Source organism: Gymnoscopelus microlampas (assembly GCF_963454915.1).
Source record: "Gymnoscopelus microlampas genome assembly, chromosome: 9".
NCBI lineage: Eukaryota > Metazoa > Chordata > Actinopteri > Myctophiformes > Myctophidae > Gymnoscopelus > Gymnoscopelus microlampas.
The window spans coordinates 5,119,405-5,142,533 of record NC_139946.1 but is presented as its reverse complement, the minus strand read 5'-3'; the positions used below and the strand labels follow the sequence as shown (position 1 = coordinate 5,142,533).

General features: G+C 41.6%; 1 protein-coding gene across 1 annotated transcript in view; it reads left to right on the top strand.

Annotated features, from left to right (window-relative positions):
• The window catches only part of LOC311051780 (protein NLRC3-like), a 72,927-nt gene that overhangs the window by 11,573 nt on the left and 38,225 nt on the right, over window positions 1-23,129 (top strand). The window contains exon 2 of the mRNA XM_084066419.1: window positions 6,565-6,646. The gene's annotated coding sequence lies outside the window, so the exon portion shown is untranslated. The remainder of the gene's footprint in view (window positions 1-6,564; window positions 6,647-23,129) is intronic.

The window sequence follows — 23,129 nt, the reverse complement described above, 5'->3', positions numbered from 1 at the left end:
AAAATTAAAACAGAAGAAAAAAAGAAGTGAGGGAGCGCCGCTCCCCCGCGTCCCCCCTCCACTACACCCCTGGTTACAAGGTCCTATGAAATCATTTTGAAAACATTACAGCAATTCATCAATATAAAAATTAAGAAATGTACTGCTACTTTTACTTGTACTTCAAGTATTTTTTAAAAGCATGTCATTTTGAATACTTAAGTATATTTAAAAGCAATTACTTGTTTACTCTTACTTGAGTAACAGTTTGACTGAGCTACTTCTACTTGTAGTGGAGTAAATTTGAGCATGGGTATCTCTACTCTTACTCATGTACTAGGGTCGAGTACTTTGTCCACCTCTGCATACGTGTCCCATACACACCCATGGGCAGAGGCGGAGGGGACGCATGCTGCACATGTCTGAGTGTGGCCTCGAATCCTGACACAGCACACACAGCAAGCTGCTGGCTGCATTACATGCACTCGTCACCGATGATGAACGCATCGTGATGTGGTGCAAAATATGCTGTGAACATCCCAATCTGGCGGATAAAAGCAGCGCCTTTTATACAGGGACAAAGAATTTCAGTCACCCAGCTTTTGATAAGCATGAGAAAAGCAAAGAGCACATCAACATAGTGCAAACAATTGATAACAGGAGCAGCCAGGATCGGATTCGCCCTCTTGATGAGGCTTCCTGCGAGACGTGTCGCTGTAAAATGTATGTATTTCTTTATTTGGTGCCAGTGTTGGGTAACGTGCGTTAGTAAAGCAAGAAATAATCCTTTTGCAAACAACATCCATGTTCTGTTCGTTTGTCAACAATGATCTAAATGGAAAGTTTATTTCAGCAGCTAGAATGTGACAGTTTGACATAGTTTGAGACGTTTTTGCTGCGCAGTCCAGTCCTTGTTTAAGTCCATTGCTTTCACCTGTTAGACAGGAGGGATTTCAGAAAAAAGGCCTTCTATAAGGAGGTTAGAGGCATTTGGGGGTAAAAGTTGGGAACAAGGCCATTTTACATAATTCAAGGGTGCTGAATCAGAAAAACACGGTTCCCAAGCAAAATTCTTAGTGCTTAACCTCCTAATTTGCATATAAAAATGGCTGCCGATTTTGAAGTATTTCTTAAATAACTCTATAACAAAGCAATCAAATCTGACAAATAAAGTGTATATATTTATATTCTGAGGGTCAGACAATGTGTGGAAGGTATTTATAATGTAATATATGTAAATAATGTAAATAAATATGCAAATTAGAGGCCACTATTACAGAAAACGGTTTCGTACTTAAAGTGATCCATCCGCATCCCCCTTATTTTATTTTATTTCTACTTATCTGTATTTTTACCATCCTTAAGACATCTAAAATACATATTTAGATCATGGAAAAATCCTGGTACATTTGGCCCCTGATGACCAAAAAATAAATTGCCCCCATGTATAACTCACCCCCAGAATGAGTTAGAGCCACAGAACTGGTACTGATAACTGAACACAAACTACTTTCAACACAACTATATAGAGTGGGATGGGGATGGCTATAGGTACACTTAGACGGCCAACAGGGACTAGCTGAAATGTATTAAGCCCCGCCCCTCTGTGTTCCTATTGGCTGGGCTTTAAACAGCCATAACTCCAATTCCCAGCATCGAAAACCTATGAAACTTCCTAGATGCGCTTAGACGGCCAACAGGGAAAGGCTGAAATTGTTTAAGCTATGTAGCCTAACTTTTCAGTTGATTGCCATACAGGCTTGTGTCCCCCCCCCCACCCCCGATGGGCCCTGCCTAGTACAGCCTAGTCCAGCCTATTACTGCCTAGTCCTAGGACTAGGCTAGACCTGGGTGTACTAGGCTTTACTGTACTAGACTCTGCTGGGCTCTAATAGTCTGTTTTCAGCTCTAACAGGCTTTGCTAGGCTGTACTTGGCTTTATTAGGCTATAGAAAGCAGTACTTTACTTTGGCCTACAAATGTTCATGCAAAACTATTGGTGGTGCACACACAAACTATTGCCCGTGTACACAGTGGTTAATCCCAATGGTCTGAGTATCTACAGGGCTGACAAGGGACTAGCACAGCCTAGTTCAACCTAATAGAGACTAGTACAACCTAGTCTTAACTAGTCCAGTCTGTTCCATGCTAGTATAGCCTATATCGCCGTCCCCTAGTCTGTTCCATCAAAAGGCTGGACTAGGCTAGACCTGGGTGTACTAGGCTTTGATGTTGTAGTCTCTACTGGTCTTTAATAGACTGTTTTAAATTCCAGTAGGCTGTGCTGGTCTGTACAATGCTATATTAGGCTGTACAAGGCAGATCTGTACTATGGTCTACAAAGGTTCATGCAAAACTATTGATCGTGCACACACAAGCTATTGCCCGTGTCCACAGTGGATAGTCCCAATGGTCTGAGTATCTACAGGGCTGACAAGAGCCTAGCACAGCCTAATAGAGCCTAGTATAGTCTAGTACAGCCTAGTACAGCCTAATCTATCCTAGTCCAGCCTTATCAGTCCTAGCATAGCCTTGTACCCCCTCCCCTATTCTGTTCTCCCAAAAGGCTGGACTAGTCATGGGTGTACTAGGTTGTACTATACTAGACTCTACTGGTCTATAATAGGCTGTTTTATGCTCTAGTAGGCTGTGCTAGGCTGTACTAGGCTCTATTATGCTGTGCAAGGCAGATCTGTACTATGGTCTACAAAGGTTCATGCAAAACTATTGCTCGTGCACACACAAGCTATTGCCCGTGTACACAGTGGTTAGTCCCTATGGGTTGAGGATCTACAGGGCTGACAAGAGCATAGTACAGCCTAATATAGCCCATTAGTACAGCCTAGTACAGCCTAGTACAGTCTCATCTATCCTAGTCCAGCCTTATCAGTCCTAGCATAGCCTGGTACCCCCTCCCCTATTATGTTCTCCCACCAGGCTGGACTAGGCTAGACCTGGGTGTACTAGGTTTTACTGTACTAGTCTCTGCTGGGCTCTAATGGTCTGCTTTCAGCTCTAGCAGCCTTTGCTAGGCTTTACTGGGCTCTATTAGGCTATAGAAGGCAGTACTTTACTTTGGCCTACAAATGTTCATGCAAAACTATTTCTTGTGCACACACAAGCTATTGCCCGTGTACACAGTGGTTAGTCCCTATGGGTTGAGGATCTACAGGGCGGACAAGAGCCTAGTACAGCCTAATAGAGCCTATTAGAGTCTAGTACAGCCTATTACAACCTAGTCTAGCCTAGTCCGGCCTGTTCCATGCTAGTATAGCCTATACCACCCTCCCCTAGTCTGTTCTCCCAAAAGGCTGGACTAGTCTTGGATGTACTAGGCTGTACAGTACTAGACTCTACTGGTCTCTAATAGGCTTTTTAGCGGCTTATCTGTTATGGGGGCCGCTATTTTGCATATTTCGGAGTAGGCTGATTATTATATTATATTATATTATCATATTATATTACTTACAAATTCTTTACTCACATTGTAGAAACTGTAGACACTTCATTTGTCAATTTTGCTTGCCTGGCCACAGAGTTATTGAAGATAAAGGTGCGAATTTGCCAATTTGGCAGCCATTCAGATATGCAGATTAGAAGGTCAAAAACTAAACATTTAGCATGGGGAAAAAGTATGTATTTTAGATGTCCTAAGGATGGCAAAAATACAGATAATTAGGAACAAAATAAGGGGGATGCACCTTTTGCACCGTTTGAGTACTACGGTACATCATTTTATGTAATGGTGGCCTCTAATTTGCATATTTATTTACATTTATTACATTACAAATATCTTCCACACATTGTATGACCCTCAGAACATAAATATATACACTTTATTTGTCAGATTTGCTTGCTTTGTTATAGAGTTCTTTAAGAAATACTTCAAAATCGGCAGCCATTTTGATATGCAAATTAGGAGGTTAAGCACTAAGAATTTTGCTTGGGAACCGTGTTTTTCTGATTCAGCACCCTTGAATTATGTAAAATGGCCTTGTTCCCGACTTTTACCCCCAAATGCCTCTAACAATCACATATTTCAGAAATCCCACTGGTCTATGTTGTTCTGCTGTGCACAACAGGGCATATCTCCGCCAGGCCAGGTTTACCTACCCAGGCCATGAAATTCATAGGCAGTCATATTAGCCAATTAGAATGAAATCTGCTAAAACTGACTCATATACTGATACAGAACCATATATAGGCTATATATTGTCACTGTCGGATGGAAACCTTGTATGTTCTTTTTTTATTATTATTTTAAAACAATTTTAAGTTGTGAAAATAGCCAATCTGCAAGCTATAATTATTAATAATTAAGAAATATATTTTAAATAGTGAAAAATCAACTAAAGTCATTATTAGTGCAAGTTCAATCACATTTCATTTGAATGAATATATCTTGTGGGGAAAATACATAAAATCTCTAATTTGTGAATCTAATGTGATTCATGTGACCCCTACTTCAGTCAGTGAAGACCAGGGCTGAAAGTGACATATATTGAGACGAGTATAACTTTGTACAAATATTGGTAATTTGCCAACACATTATTTTGTGAAATAAATGGGTTATATTTCACAGATAGTTATTATTGTACTACATTCAAATAAAAATCATTCTTAACCTTCAAGTTCAATTATTTCTGTGGACTTAATCTTTTTTTATTGCCTTCCTGCCCTGGCATTTGGCCTTTGTGCCCTAAAAAAATTGCAACACCAAAGGCCAAGTGGCCTTGCCCCTAAAATGACGAAATTCCAGGCCTGGTTACAAGTTAGTTTGTTGATTTGGATTATTATTACAGAACATACATTAACCAATTCAGCCCTACATTTCAGCCATTTGAAAATAGCAGATATACAAGCACTTTCATTTGCATTCTATGCTGCTCATGCAGGTATAGAAAGAGGCTTGTGTCTTGTCATGTCATTATAGGCTACATTATAGAAGGTATATATCTATTTATGAATTGATTAGTTTAAGTAAATAAATTGATTAATTCATATCATTTATAATCCTATCTTATAATTTAAAAGTTTGCCCATCTCTGTGTCCCAAAAATAATTTGTGGGCTAATAATATTAATACAAAATCTAGATTATTTAATTGTTCAATTTTACTTATTACTGTTGCTCAGGCAGTAATATGTAACAAAATGTATTACTTTAAAAGGAAGGTAATAAGTAATAGTAATATATTACTAAAATAAAGTAACTTGCCCAACACTGTTTGGTGCGCACCAAGTAACATATCCAGGCGCTCCCCTGAGAACTAGACCAAAAAGGTTATGTGCACCACTGATTATATTATATGTATTTGTTGTGTCTATCTGTCCTCTGAAACAATGGGGTTTATAGTTAGTAGTTAGAATATTCAGTTATAAATTGGTCATTGTAACCTACCAGGGGCCTATTACACGAAAGGAGAATTAAATAAGCCTGGATTTAAGTCAAATCCAGGTTTGACAAAAGTCTGGTCCATACAGCCTGGTTTATTCCGTTCCATGAACGCCAAGCCAGGCTGAGAAGGAGCGACTTTGTCGAGCTAGACCTTGTCAAGCCATGCTGTGTCGAGCCAGGATGGTAAAGCCAGGCTTCACGTATTCCTATAAAAGATCATGGAAGTCGATAGCAGAATCCTTGAACTTGACCAATCATGGAGGCCAAAACCAGAGCAGCGTTCTTCTCTGTGGCTGAACAGCATCACTGCAGCAGCTCATGGAATCATACGAGGAAGTAAAATGTATAAAGCAAGAAAGCAAACGCGACCGCAATAAATTGATCCAGGGAGAAAGCGTGGCAAAGTATTGCAGACAAATGAAATGCACAGAAAATGAGATTTTAGAACCTACAGTATGATTTGAGTTATAGGCCAAAACGTGTTGCAACATATTATAGCGCCACCATGAGACCCAGTTGAAAAATGTGGGGCAGAGGTTCTGCCTTGGCGTACAGGGATTGTGTGTGCAGTTTCACACTGATCGGTCTAACGCAGGCCCGGCGCCACGGGGGTGCCTGAGGGAAACTGGCACTCTCAGTTTCAAATTGTGCCCCCTCAGTTTATTTTGAAAAAAAAAGTATATCTTTTTATAATTAATCTTTTAATTAAAAAATCGGTAAAATCAGGTTAAATAAGAATTAAATAACATAAGCCTAACCTAACCCTAACCCTAAAACCGAAATAAAGTACCAAAAAAACACCCAAAACCGGCCACAATCCGTGCAGTAACCGTACATTTTAGCCTCGCAATTTTCAACTGCACCCTCAGTCATTTCATCCTGACGCCGTGCCTGGTCTAACGGAGATTAGCTGTTAACAGACGGACAGACAAACAGGGGCAAAAACATAATCTCTGGCCTTCGGCTGTCCGGCCTGGCAGAGATAATTAATAACTGACATAACTGTATATTAAACTCCAGGTATAGAGTTAATTCATTTTGGGTTATTTTGGAGTGAAGAATATTAGTACGTTCCTACTTACTCCAAGGCTTTATAAGGTCATGTTTACCTGAATGTATGGACACATCTGACCGCTGTTCTAAACCAATCAAACTCTCACCTGAGAATGTGTTTCCTTTTATGGTCAGGTCCTGTATCAAGTCCTGTGAGAGTTATGAAGACATCTAGAGCACTAGAGACGTCTTCTTAGTCTGAACCACAACAACACCGGTAAGACTTATGGAATAAAATCATAACTGGATTCATTTCTATTCAACGTGGGTTGTGTGTATGTGGAGTTGTTGAGTGACACACACACACACACACACACACACACACACACACACACACACACACACACACACACACACACACACACACACACACACACACACACACACACACACACACAGTGGCCCTCATTTATCAACGCGGTGTAGACCAAATAATGGGCGTACGGTGAGATCACCGCAACTTTCGGCATTTATCAATATATCCTGACTTTTACTTTAGCGTACGGCCCACTCAGATCTCAGATCAGAGCCAGTTGTTGACTTTGGCTGCACTCGTTTGTTCCATCCTAGACCTGCGGAGCAGCATTTCCTGGCCGTCTGACAGGCATCTGGATGCATGTATCCACTCCAAAATGTATATCTAACACACTAATAAATAATACCTGTGAAAAAATAACATTTTATAAACTCATTTAAACAAATAGCTTTAACAGATCTGCTGCATTGGCTATTTGAAAATAGCAGATCTACAATCTGCGCGACGCGTTGTGAGATTGTAGATCTGCTATTCTCAAAATATACGAGCGCTTAAGCGAGAGCATTTTCGGGAGTCGCGACTGGTGCGGCCGCGCCACGGGAGACATTTAACAGTCCCAGCACACACCAATCTTCATCCATTCATTCATTCAACATTCACTCCATAAACGTTCAGATTATGACTCTCCAGTCCAGGCTATCTCTCATTAAAGTGGCGGCACGGCCGGGACTCACTGCAGCGTCTCACGGACTGCTTATTTAGTGTGATTCGAACGCACACTGTTGCTCGGTATGGGTTAAATAATTTAATATACAAACGTATTCTATCGATGGCGATGTGATGGTGTCATGATCTGTCATTCATGTAGGCTACTACTAGCGTACTTGGCAAAGATTGTACCGTTAGGAATACATAAAGTGTAGGTAAGTGTGTGCGTGTGTGTGCGTGCGCGCGCACGTGCGTGTGACGTGTGTGACTTGACAGGCAGTGAGGCGGGCGAAGGATTTTATGCAGGATGGGGGAACTCTTCTATATGTTTTTTTTTGGACGTATTCCGGTTCTTTGTGTCGTAAAATCAGTTCGAGGATATTTAAGTGTTATTTAAATGACGCTAGGTTTCAGCCGTCAGATTTATCAAAGCTCCGACCAAATGTACGCTAGGATTGGCTGTATAGGATTGCTTGATAAATGTCACTTGGACGTTGGCCTACGGGCGAATTGAAGGCAAAAAATACGCTGTTTTTTACGCTCCATTGATAAATTAATTCCACCCCACACACATTTCTGTGTCATTGCTGTTGTATCCTACTGACTCACCTAACAGTGAGGAGCCCGACCGGGAGGATATAGAGCCTCATACTCCTCCTGCCAAACACGCAATGACAAATGTCCCCCCCCCCTCCCCCCCCCGGCTTCATATAGACGCTCCACAAAGCCGGATAGACCAGCCACGGTGGATTCAAACCCACAACCTCCACAGTGGTGGGCAGGATTTTTGTATGAGGTCTTACAGTCATCTGTGGCTTTAACAGAATGACTATACCACTATAGTAGACAGACAGACAGACAGACAGACAGACTGTATGACACAGACTGACAGACAGACAGACTGTATGACAGACAGACTGTCAGACAGACTGTATGACACAGACAGACAGACAGACAGACAGACTGTATGACACAGACTGACAGACAGACAGTCAGACAGACAGACTGTATGACACAGACTGACAGACAGACAGACAGACTGTCAGACAGACTGTATGACACAGACAGACAGACAGACAGACTGTATGACACAGGCTGACAGACAGACAGACTGTATGACACAGACTGACGGACAGACAGACAGTCAGACAGACAGACTGTATGACACAGACTGACAGACAGACAGACAGACAGACTGTATGACACAGACAGACAGACTGTATGACAGACAGACAGACAGACAGACAGACAGACAGACGAAGGATGGACGAAGACTGTGAGATACATATACACTTTAAAACAAGATCCGCTCGTGCACACACACACACACACACACACACACACACACACACACACACACACACACAGAAAGACGGAGTGACGGAGTAAAGTAAAGAAAACAAGTGTTCTTTCCTTCCCCGTCTGTCTGTCTGTCTGTGCTTCTATCATACAGTATAGTTGTAAACAGGGCTCAGATGACAGATACGTAGCAACTAAAACACTTTACTGGACATTAATCTGTATGTTTTAATCCTACGTATAAAACTAAATGGAGTTCAGGTCAGTTATGTGTTGTTGTCAACACTGAACACTCTGACATTTATATACTGTGTGTGTGTGTGTGTGTGTGTGTGTGTGTGTGTGTGTGTGTGTGTGTGTGTGTGTGTGTGTGTGTGTGTGTGTGTGTGTGTGTGTGTGTGTGTGTGTGTGTGTGTGTGTGTGTGTGTGTGTACTTGGATCTACACTCCTGTGTTTTTATCTCACATAACTTCAACCAGGTAGAGTCTTGTTTGAACAGGTCCTAAACAACACTGTCTGTCTGTCTGTCTGTCTGCCTGTCATACCAAGTTCTTCTAGTATATTAATCTCTCAAGAACAGATTCTGCTCTGCGTTTGAATCTGTCGGGGGGGTTCGTCATATCGCGTACGCACTGGCCTACAAGTGGGCGTGCCTTCAGATCAGGAAGCAGGCCGCGCTTTACCCAATCAAATGTAGTGGGCGGGATTTACGTGTCCGCCGATCCTTCCCCACTCGAAACAAACCGAAACTCATTTAACAATAGCGTCCTCGGAGCAGACAAAACCATGGAAAGATTTTAACTTGCTCTTTCATCATAGAAACAAGTGGGCTTATAACCAAAACCATCCATGTTCTCTGGGAGAAGTGGTGTTAGTGTTCCGTGTAGAAATATTGTTAGTGGGAATGAAAACATAGTCGCACCACCGGAAGTGAAAGGCTGAAGGCAGACCAAGACCCCGGTTTCCTTGCGTACGTGTGCTACGTCGACTTCCTCCCAGAGCCAACTGAGATAGTCAAAAACAGCAGAGGGCGCTGTTTTTCCTTTTCATTTGGCGATGGGATCCCAGATTGCTAGTATATAGACACACACACACACACACACACACACACACACACACACACACACACACACACACAGCGAGTTCAAGAATGAGTCTTCTTTCCCAATTGAGTCGGGTTATTTTGCTTATTAATTCCACCCCACACACATTTCTGTGTTGTCACTGCTGTTGTATCCTACTGACTCATCCTAACAGTGAGTAGCCCCGACCGGGAGGATCTAGAGCAGTGGTGTCAAGGTGGCTGACTAGTCTAACTGAGTTGATGGCTTATCATGTGTGTGCCTAACTGGCTATTGTTCTTGAGGTGATAATTAATGGCTACTGGCGAGTGGCGAAGGAATTCACACATTTCAACGACCTGCCATTCACTTCATTGAACGTAGGTCACTGAATTGAGTACTTCATTAGTATTCAAGTTGCGCGTCATAGCACAGCAAAATCTTGAATCTTCAATACAGTTTTTGTCTTCAATGCCAAGTTAATACTATTCTGTAATAGATACATGAATGCTCGCTGTTAACACTGCTATAATTATATCTGATCAGCCTAACCAGCATTTGTTTATAACAATTATTGCACTTCTATGGTAATAAAAAAAAATGAAAATGCATCTAAGGCTAAAAGCAGCTCCGAAGTGGTTGAGTTACAGGGTGATTAATGTTAGAAACAGTAGAAAATCAGATCCAAAGTATATTGTAAGTGTACTCAGTATTGCTGTGAAACTGGGCCTGAGTGGGCCTGGCCGAGTTTGTGCGTGGCAGAAACGCGCACGGAGTGCCCGCTATTATTTTTTTTTACATTCATTAATTATACGTGTGTGTGGGAGGGGGGATAGTTATAGTATACCCTATAACTAGTCTACTTTGGATCTGATGGATAGGGTTCTGTGCAGACTGCAGTCCATTTGGAAACACTTGGACCCCCTACCTGGTTGTAGTGCATGTCTGGTTGCTCCTGTCATTATCAGAATGGCAGCAACTAAATCCTTTGATCTCCGATGGCCGAAACATTCTCTGTGTCCTCCTCTTCAATAACTTCGGTTTTGGTCCAACTCCCCCCCCCCCCAACTTGGAAGCAACAAGAGGTTGTTTGTTTATCATTATTCACAACAAATCTTTGGATTTGATGATAACTCCTGTGATCGCGCTAGTTTGAGTCGTCTAAACACTTTCTGTTTCTTTTTCCTCTGCAGCTTTCACTGTTTTAAAATACTTGCTTAAATCTGCACACTTTGCAGTTTTTGCACAGATAGCTTTTCTATCCTCTCATTATGTTTTTGAGCTGCTGTCCTGATTATTGTGGTCTCCAGTCTCAGTCTCCACTCCACTCTCTTTTTGAATTCTGTGAGTGATGCTGACGCAGTGCACACACCACGCAGGTGATTTTACGCCGCTCTCTGCGTGAGGAACAAGGAGGGCGGGCCCTTCCCTCCATTCAGCCAATCAGACACTGGTAGAGCGGTTGCTAGGCAGAATTCCTAGAATTGTTTTAGTCATGCGTGAGAAATTGGAGGTGTGGCGTGAGTGCGTGTGAAATAGGTCAGATGCGTGACTCTCACGCTCATTGCGTGAGAGTTGGCAGCTCTGGTGCGTGCGTGCGTGTGTGTGTGCGTCTTTCTGAAATTAAACTGAAAGTAACTTAAAAGGGAAGGAATGGCAGGTCTAACATTATTAATGCATTTTGGCTGTGTGCAATAATGCAACTGCAGACATTATATTGCCTTTTGTTTGGCTATTCAATATTAGTTTTAATTTCTTGAAATCATATTTATTTAATTTGCAATAATTCAACTGTATGGCATGCTAATGTTGTGAGACATATTGTATTATATTACTACACAATAGTACATAAATAATTCTACTCAATAAATAAATATGTTTTAAATAACTGATCTAAATATGGATTATAGTTATGATAAGTGTTGCCATAATTATGTAACTCTACAACATAGATGACAGCATGGTACAAATAATAATATTTAATAAAATGTAGCCTATATAATAATTTTCAGCCATTCGGCCAAGTGTTTCCTATATTCGGTATTCGGTTTTGGCCAAGAATTTGATATACTGTAGTTATAGCAGTGACTGAGATGTAGGGGAGTCAGAGCATGTGAGCGGAGCGGAGCGACGCGATTTTGACGTGAGCGCGGAGCTGGTTATAAAAAGGTTGGAGCGCTACTCAGAGCGAGGACCGCCTCCCGCTCCAGGCCGCCCTTGCGGGGGCCGCGCACCGAATGTTTGAGCATGCCCGGTCGCACGGACTCAGAGACACACAGACAGCAGCAGTGCACAGCGCACCGAGATTTCATTAGAATTTCTACTTTCTTTTTCTTTTTTTTTTTTTTTACTGTTGAGCGACCCGGTTTGAGCGGAGCGTGTAGCGAGATTTGCGCAAATCAACTTGAGCGAGGAGCGACGGGGAGCGGAGCGCGGGCGGGTTTAACATGAGCGAATAGCGAGCGGCATTTCAGCCCCCTGGAGCGCGGAGCGGCATTTTCACCCGCTCCGCTCCGCTCACATGCTCTGAGGGGAGTAGAAGTAAAAGTACTGGAAATTGGAAATACTCTAGTAAAGTAAAAAAATACCTAAAGACTTTACTTAAGTACAGTAATTGAGTAAATGTAATCAGTTACTTTACACCACTGTTCTATAAACAGGGGTGCACATAACTGGTGCGCAGGTGCGCATGCGCACCCAAAATAAAAAATGCGCACCACATCAGGCGACGCGAGGCGCTTTTGCGCACCAACAGCTGGGACAGGAATTTCCAAGCTTTTATTTTTTAGCAAAACTAAAAAATAAAAGCCTAGAGATCGAGGCTAGGAATTTACTTCCTGAAGCCACACTCACACAATCACTCTAAAGCACCCGTCGGCCCCATGTACAGCCATTAGGCACAGGGGTAGAGATATGACTCGCGTCGCCTCGCATCGCCTCGCATTGCCTCGCTGCGTGCACGCAGCCAGCAGCGGCTGTTAGAGGCACTCGTCACCGATGATGAACGCACCGTAATGGTGCAAAATATGCCGTGAACGTCCCAATCTGGCGGATAAAATCAGCGCAGCAGCACAGGGCACCAACCTTGGGGGCTTTATGTAACAGCGTGAGAAAAAAAAACGGCGAAAATCGGCGGAATTTAGAAGCAGAGCGTCCTTTTTTTCTCGCCCCCCCCCCCCCCCCCCCGTTGACAAAACGGTGTCCGGTGGGCACTGTGCTGAACAACCCCCCCCCCCCCCCCCCCCCCGTTGACAAAACTGTCCGGGCTGAACACCCCCCCCCCCCGTTGACAAAACGGGACGGGCGCCATGCACACCAAGTCACATGTCCAGGTGCTCTTCTGCGTACCAGACCTAAAAAGTTATGTGCACCCCTGTCTATAAATCTAATTATTTTGCTGGAAAAATTCTGCCACTGTAGTGAAAACGTGGCTTAAAGGTTCTATGACATTCATTTTCACTTTTTTTATTTTTTATGTTTTTTGGGGGGGTTTATGACCTCAATTACACCCAAAAAATCAGAACTTTGAACATTCAGTGGATTCTCTGTGGTCTGGGGTTTTCTGAATAATTAGGCTGAAAAGTAATCTGAGCTTGGCCCTTCGACAGTGAGGTCACTGTCGATTAATCCCGCCCACTGTCCTCCTCGCCCCTCCCCTCCCCTATCCTTTCCTTTGGGGGGGGCGGAGCAGAGGCGATGATTGACAGGCAAAATCCCTCACCAGCGACACCCGCAGGCAAAGATTTCTTTTTTCATTGCAGTTGAAAAGGCTTTAGAAATGTGAGAGAAAAACACCTGCCATGGATCAATGGAGTGGATTTTTTTGTTAAAACTTTCTATACCCGTTTGAAGGACCATGACAAAGACTTTTAATGTGTGGTAAAACTGAACGTCATGAAACCTTTAAAACATGGTAATCGTTACCTAACCACACACAGAACCAGGTATTGTTTAACTTCATGATTCTACTTAAAATGGTTTATTGGGGCTCCTTACAAATTGCATTGTTTGTTTTTAATGTCAATAATTAAAGTAGCTATTCTATATTATTAAAAAAAGTGATATACGTAGTTAGTGGATGCTGTATAACTGAACTGAATGGGTGTGAGCGCGCATGCGCGTCCGCAACTGGTTTCGTCCCACATCAAGTCACCATTTGACCAATGTGGCCCGGACCCCAAAATGAGCTCGACACCCCTGATAGAGAGTCTCATACTCCTCCTGCCCAACACGCAATGACAAATCCCCCCCCAGGATTTTTGTATGAGGTCTTACAGTCATCTGTTGCTTTAACAGAATGACTATACCACTATAGTAGACAGACAGACAGACTGTATGACAGACAGACAGACTGTATGACAGACAGACTGTATGACAGACAGACAGACTGTATGACAGACAGACTGTATGTATGACAGACAGACAGACAGACAGACAGACAGACAGACTGTATGACAGACAGACTGTATGACAGACTGTATGACAGACAGACAGACAGACAGACAGACAGACTGTATGACAGTGATAGATTGCTTTATCATTTCACAAACACCTTAGGCTCAGATCACACATTCGAATAAACACACACGGACAACTTTGAGATCTCAGTATTTGACTTGCCGGACAAGGAGGTGTGCTGACAGTAGTCTAATCACAACTGGCGAGCACACCGACTCACACAAGCTTTTATTACAACACAAGACATGCGCTTAAGTCCTTTGGACCTCCCCACTCCTGTGCCTCCTGCACCAGGGCGCAGTCACAGGCTAGACCCCTTTCCACTTGAGGTCTACACCCAGGTCACCCTGGATAGAGAGTTCAAGCCTCCTGCTTCCCGGCGTCTTCTTTTCAAAGCCCACCGATCACAGGAGCATCACTCGCTTACATAACTGTTGCACAAGCGGCGGTCGCTTTGAGCTTGTGATGGCCTGACTGTACATTGAGCCGAGCACGACGGCCAAGCATACCTTTCAAAGGCATCGCATGGTCTTAATGTCACCTGTGACCCGACCGGCCGGTGACCCAGTCGATAGCGACCCCTTACCTGTCGGCGTGGTTGGCGCCCCAGGCAGGAAACCGACGGTCTTGTCCTGGCCCCGCTTGGCTACGGGAGCCAGAATTTTAACCGTTTTCACCAGCCTTGCCTTTTCACAGAGGTCGTCCCGCAAGACTGCACCCTCTGCTAGGTGTGGACTGTCGTCCACCTACCACGCAGTGCCTGACACATCACAACATTTACAAAACCCACAGGTGACACTTCAACGCTGTGACTTTCAAAATGTTGCCATGTGCGACACCCCCGCAGACTAGACGGTTCCACAGCAGGATGTTGATTCATCCTTGACAGAACACGGGGGCTCTTCAGTCTCTCCCCAGCACTATATGTGGTATTTAACGTGCTCTGGGAGCCTTGCGACCCCGCTGCCGCCTGTTGCCCCCAAGGGATCGGGGAGCCTACCCCCTAACCGCAGGGTCGGCCCACAAAGTACTCAAAGTATCACAGAAACAGGGTGGTACTTAGAAAGTACCCAAAGTATCACAGAAACAGGGTGGTACTTAGAAAGTACCCAAAGTAATAAGTACAAAAAGTAATCCATACCAGAGTAGTTGAGGCACTTGAACATTGAAATAGGCACACCTGATTGGTTCGCAGCTACACAGCAGTGTTTTGGTTTAGGCCCTTAAGAGACACAGAGAGGAGAGAGAAACAGGAGGAGATACAGCCCTGTTGTTCCTCTGAGGAATGTCAACACATAACTCAGTCAGAGACTTGCAGTCACAATATGTCTCTTAGTATCAGAGCTTCTACCCCTTCTGTTTCTCACCTCCAGTCCTGCATAGAAATGAATACTCATATATCAATTAAATGATTAATTAGTTGAACACATTAACAATATGAATAGAACTTATAAACCCACATTACATAAAACTGAGAATCGGATCCGTCAGACAGACAGACAGACAGACTGTATGACAGACAGACAGACAGACAGACAGACAGACGAAGGATGGACGAAGACTGTGAGATACATACACACTTTAAAACAAGATCTGCTCGCGCACACATGCGATGCGGTGCGGGTCACATGCGCGATTTTTATTAATAATTAATTAAACTACTATAAAACATCAGTAACAACAACACACTCCACCAGCCTCCAGTGGTGGAAAATAGCAGATCTACAAGCTCACAATGCCTTGCGCTTGTAGATCTGCTATTTTCACATGGTTACATGGTATGTTTTATAATAATAATCAAAATCTACAAAGTAACTTTTAGTGTGTATATTTTAGTCCATATTGGTACATATTGATCCCTGTAGATCATGTGTATAATCAATAATTGATAACAGTTTGACTCAGTTTGTATCTTAAATGTACAACCTATATTCTGTCTGTCTGTCTGTCAGTGAGTCTGTAACTTTGAGAGTGTACAAGTAGAACCAAATGGACCCTTACAGGTCTGTAACTCTGAGTGTACACATGGAACCAAATGGACCCTTACGGGTCTGTAACTGTGAGAGTGTACAAATGGAACCAAATGGACCCTTACAGGTCTGTAACTCTGAGAGTGTACAAATTGAACCAAATGGACCCTTACAGGTCTGTAACTGTGAGAGTGTACAAATGGAACCAAATGGACCCTTACAGGTCTGTAACTGTGAGAGTGTACAAATGGAACCAAATGGACCCTTACAGGTCTGTAACTGTGAGAGTGTACAAATGGAACTTGCTCAAGTGGGTGAATCAGAGGATGGCTACCCAGTGCCCACAACTTTGAAAGTCAATCATAGCCAATGGGAATTTAATATGCAGGATCCGACTGATACATGTTTTTTTTTTACTATAATTCTTTATCCCACAGTTTTTGTAACCCTTTTTTCACCCGGTGCCAATTGTCTCATTAAAGTGGCGGCACGGCCGGGACTCACTGCAGCCCGAGTCTCACGGACTGCTTATTTAGTGTGATTCGAACGCACACTGTTGCTCGGTATGGGTTAAATAATTTAATATACAAACGTATTCCGTTGATGGTGTCATAATCTGTCATTCATGTAGGCTACTACTAGCCTACTTGACAAAGATTGTACCGTTAGGAATACATAAAGTGTAGGTAAGTGTGTGGGTGTGTGTGCGCACGTGCGTGTGACGTGTGTGACTTGACAGGCAGTGAGGCGGGCGAAGGATTATATGGGGAAACACTCTTGTGTTATTTAAATGACGATAGGTTTCAGCTGTCAGATTTATCAAAGCTCCGACCAAATGTACGCTAGGATTGGCTGTATAGGATTGCTTGATAAATGTCACTTGGACGTTGGCCTACGGGCGAATTTAAGGCAAAAAATACGCTGTTTTTTACACTCCATTGATAAATGAGGGCCAGTGTGTGCGATTACCATGTATTCTGTGACAGTATAATCTTTGTCAAATAGTGCATGAATGACACCAATCACATCGTCATGAATGTAATACGTTTAGTATATGAATTAAACCCATTACTGAGCAGTGTGCGCTACTGCTGTTTTACAAAACAAAGCAGTCCTGTGTCCCCCGTGAGTCACTGGCCGCCATGATGCCACGTTAATGAGAGATAGCCTGGCAAGGCAGTCATAATCTGAACGTTTACGGAGTGATTGATGAATGCATACACATAATGGATGATGCCTGGTGTGTGTTGGGATGGTTATTCCTGATCTCACGCTGAGGTCCCGGTGGCCCAAACCCACAGCGTCAAGATCACCTGCTCTGGGCACAGGTTTGGAGCGTCAGGTTTCTATCCTTAACGCAGGTTGTACTCCAGAGGACGTAGCTACTGTATATGTTCGGAGACCTCATTGTCCATGAAAACATTACAGCAGTCCTGACTCCAGAAAATGTCTCCTACTGGAACCGCTGCCTACCAGTCCGCTGGTCATCAAATTATTCAAGTCTCCATTAAGCCCTATTGTCTAGGTCCTTTTCCTTCAGTTTCGTTCCCATCAAGTGGATCTAAATAATCTCTGCTTCTTAAAAAAAAATCTATTGGTAGTAAGTAGGAAACAAAAGTGTCGCCATCTGATTTTGTGCAGTATTTTTATAATCAGCGTTTAAAGTCGGTACTATTTTCTTACTAGGCGTAGTAATACTCAAAAGGGTGGTGCCTCTTTATTCCCACCATTTCCTGCAACAACAGCCATGGCAACGGTAACGTCCGAAGAAAAGAAATCAAAACATAGAAAATATCCTTCAAAAGTGAAAAGGACTCGAAACGATGCTATATGAATCTTATGTCTGTCCAGAAAGAAGACGTTCAGGAATTTACACGAGTAAATCAGAGTGCAATACACCTCCCAACCGATAGGGTCGCGTAGTTGAAAGGATATGGTGAAAATGGCCACCGATCGGATTAACATGCTTTTTATTGTACAATACGGAAGATACAGGTAATCGGCCATGGGTAAGCACTTTAAATCTGAAATATGAACGTTATGTAGATGTATGGGCCGTTAATGGAGAAAGTGCAAACACCAGGTTGAATGTTTCATGGCTACTACAGAACGTGCGTCAACGTTACTTATAAACGTCAACATTGTGTGGATATGGGTTTTTACAAGCCTCCTGAGGACGCTGGGTTTCACGCAACATTCTACCAGCGTTGTATTGACAAAAATACATTAATGTGATTAATTTGAGAGGAAGACCGCAGAAGGATAAACTCTCTCAAATAGAAACGTCAGCAGGTGAGCCACACACACACACGCACACGCACACGCACGCACGCACGCACGCACGCACGCACACACACACACACACACAGGGGCAGACACATTTTAACATGAGACTGAAATCATTTTTTATGTTATCACATGAAAAAAATCAATTGAAAATAGCAGATCTACAAGCTCACAACACGTTGCGTAATGAAAGCAAAATAACCTCAAAATTCTACTTAACACATCGGGTGCCGATCACGGTCTGAACCGCGTGTTTACATAGTAGCGCTCTGGTGCCGTCTAGTCTTTTTGTTTTTTTCGTTTTTCTCCGCACGGGCGGGGCTAGAGCAGCCCTGGGAGTACCCATTGTGATCTTGAGAAGGAAGGGCCAGATAGATCACCGAAAACAAAAACATGGCTTCCGTCCACTTCCTGTCTATTTCCTTCTTTAAAACGCCTATATCTCCGAATCCGTTTCCTGTGGTGAAAACCGGTCATGCGCGATCCCCCCCCCATTGTAACTCGCGACTGAAATTATATGGTTCCAGGCTGTACCCAGGGTCCTCGCTCAACATGAATGGATGCTTTTTTTTACGTGGGTTTGCTGGTCGTGGAGTCTAGTGCTTTAAACAGCAAAGCGCAGTCAATGGGGAGAATGCTGGCACCCAACGTAAGTTGTTATGAAAAAATGCTGGCACCCGATGTGTTAAGTACAGTAGCCTACTTGAGTAAATGTACTTTGTTGCCGTCCACCACTGCATCTCACCAGTGCTGATAACGCCCATAAGCTAATTGGCAATATGGCCAAGTAAGAGATTGTAAACAAAACATGCATGTCAATATTGGACTGTCAAATATTAATTTGTCATGTTATGATTGTATGGGTGCTATTACTGTATTTATCATCCTCATATATATATATATATATATATATATATATATATATATATATATATATATATATATATATATATATATATATATATATATACACACACACACACACACACACACACACACACACACACACACACACACACACACACACACACACACACACATATATATATTAGGCATGTAGCGATTCACTCAACTCACGATACGATTCGAATCACGATTCGAGGTTCACGATACGATTCTTCACGATTTTATTTGCACATTTATTTTCCAGACAAATTACTGAAAACCTTGATTTATTTTACAAAAATCATGTATTTTTAAAAAACTATTTTCTCTTATCCTCTTTTTGATACATGAAATTAAATAAAGCCTTTTTATTCACGAGGTACAGGCATTAACTGTCACATTAAGACTAATGAATAAACGAATATACCTTTTTATTTGTAAAATAATAACGTCTTATGAAAGAAATGAATTTTAAAACATATATCCCAGATGAAATAAATTATAAAGAAAACCTTCAAATAAACAAACTAAGGCTTAGCCTTGGGATTTACAAGTTATTTTTTATCTATGCTACATTCTCAGCATTCTGTATAAAACAACACATTTATGTACAGTAATAAGGGAAACTGTTTTAAACTGCTCCAAATGAGATTAGATAAGAATTAATTGATTAATATCAATGAAATAAGCTATATATCTGAAAGACAGTGTTGAAAGGAGTTTGGCGTTGTCAGCGGTCTGATACAATTGTTAAATTATTAAATTAGATTATTTTTCATTGTACTCTGCAGCCGCACCGAGGAGCTCCAGAATTAGCCGTTTTCATTAAGCCTTATCAGTTGTATGTTTCCTACAGAGTTTAAATCAGACAGCTAACAACGTTGTCAGACGGGGGAGGGGGTAAACGGTATAGTTTGGGCAATTCATCAATCAAATAAACATGTTTACATGCGACGCACATTTCCCTCTTTATGCAGTGCGATCGCCTAGTTGTTTAGATTTCATAGCCTGAGAGGACGTGAACCCCACTCTGCCGTTCATAGCCTGCTGTTCAGTGAGTGAAGAAGAGACAAACGCAGGCAGCTATGGTGGCCCTGAGGGGACAAAATAGTAGGCGGAGAACAAGGTAGGGAGTCTGACTCGATTGCGCCCTCTGCTGGTTGCATCGCGATGTCATATTTTATTGCATCGATTTAAATCGTCACCACTTTGAATCGATTTAAATCGATATACGATAAATCGTTACATGCCTAATATATATATATATATATATATATATATATATATATATATACACACACACACACACACACACACACACACACACACACACACACACACACACACACACACACACACACACATATAGTTGACCAAGAGGTGCCGAAAATAAACCAGCTACGAATGTCAAATACCATGTGTGTCTTTGACAGTTCTGTGAAACAAAAACCTTTATGCTGAAAAGTATTATAGATGTATTCCCTCACAAAAAAAGGCTTTGAGAGTATAACAAAACAAGGCATTAGTATAATCAGTATCATCAGTATAAACTAAATTGGCTATCATTGTGAATACTTTATTTATACATTTGTGCTCATCTTTCCCGAAAATTTTATGTTGCAGGCAGGATTAATTGAAGCGGAGGTTGACCCATGATTCCCCCCAGCTGTTTTTTCAGTGCAACATACATACTACATGTCCTTCCTAGGTATTTTAGGAAAAAGATTTGGTGATGCAGGGCTGCAAGACATACTCATGATGTACAAATGACACATGCTGTGACACACTGTGGTATTTTAATACATATTTTGTACAATATGTTGTAATACTCTGGAGCTTTAGTGTATTTATTTTAGTCTAGTCCATTTCTGCCATTATTCAAATCTAGGGGGCGTGGTAGCATTGTGATTGATTTTCAGCCATTTTGGGCCAAGGAGTGCTGCTTTTTTTTTCTCTACCTTTCATTACACAGTACTGTAGATTGTGACATTTTCTATGTATGAAATATAAGCTTTTAGCTAAATATACTATGTGTATGTTTCATTGTGCTGGGCGCCAATCACTTAAGTAGAAGCGTTTTCTTTCTACAATTCATGAACAAAATTCAAACATGAGTACACTAAGGCACCAATACTTGTTTCAGATGTTAGGTACATGTATTTATGACATTTAAGAAAGATTTGGTGTTGCCAGAATCAATATAACACATTTTACAAGGAAAATAGCAGCACAAGATTTTCGTTTTTTGGTTATTCACTTTTATATACATTTCTGGCTTGTGAAAAAAAATACTGCAGGATTTTGTGCGGAGACCTTTTAACCCAAAGTCCACAAGGGTATTGTCTATGCAAAAATGCATTGAAAAAGTAGATCCAAGACATGGGAACGAAATTCATTTTCTAGGCACTTTTTGGTGGGTCTCCACACGGTCTACATGGTGTGACTAATCGATAGAAAACTATATTTTTTGGGGTGAACTAACCCTGTCAAGCTATGTAGTATATTTGCAGTTCCCCCGCTTGAAAGGGATAGTACAGTCCATAGGAGGTTTTAACTGGGTTTCACTCATACAATGACCACAACTTTGGTTTTCCTTTTAGTTCTTCTTTACTTTAGTTTTTGTTGTTGCAGTACAGCTTATGCAGGTAGTGTATAGTTGTAAGGTACAGTTGTTGTAAGGTTGTACTGTAAGGTGAAAACCCTTAAATGAAAATAAAAAAGAATTACTGTAAATACAATGCACATGAAATAATACATGGAAATATGCATGCTTTACATTTATTTTTTAACACATGTGAATATTGTTTTTACTTTCTTATTGTCTTTTTATGAATTAGGTTTTTTTTTTTTTTTTTTTTACAAATGCAGTCTCATATGAAATGCAAATATGATAGACAGAATTGTACCAGCATTCCAATCAATCTATATATCACAAACAAACAAATCACATTTGTTTTTTAAATCAACAATCATGTTGCTTTAACTTGAGGACATCAAACAAACAATTTACATTGAACTACAACGCACGTTCTAACGTGCACCACAAACGGCAAGTTTTGTGACTCTTAAAGGAGAATTTTGGACTAAAATGTTATTACCTTTTCTATGATGTTATGATATTTTAGGATGAATGGTACAGTAGAAAAATGTCATAACTTCACCCCTGGTCCGCCACAGCTTAAAAGCACTCTAAGCTGCCTCATTCACTAGAATGGGGAATCTCACTTACAGTTGAAGCGGATAGGCCTTAGATTAGATCACACATTTTAATAGATTTTTTTTTTAATTTAAGATCTGATATTCATAGTGACAGAACACTATGCAACCCAAAAAACAAAAACAAAAAAAACAGAAGTCTCGCTAGACAAGATTGAAATCTCGAGATTGAAATCTCGTCTAGCGAGACTTCTGTTTTTTTTTCTTTTTCTGGACAGTGTTCTGTCACTATGAACGTCAGATCTCTCTAAAAAAAAAAAAAAAAAAAGCTATTAAAATATGTGATCTAACCTAAGGCCTATCCGCGCACCTTTTTAAGTTGTGGCGGACCAGGGGTGGAGTTATGAATTTTTTCTACTGTACCATTCATCCTAAGATATCATAACATCATAGAAAAGGTAATAAAACTTTAGTCCAAAATTCTCCTTTAAACAAACAAACAGTTTGTCTCTCACCGTTTTTTATGTTAGGGACATAACCGTATTTATGTTAGGGATACTTATGTAGTTCTTAAGATGTTGGGTTACATAATTTCAAATGAATAGTGTCTGCTGCATAATT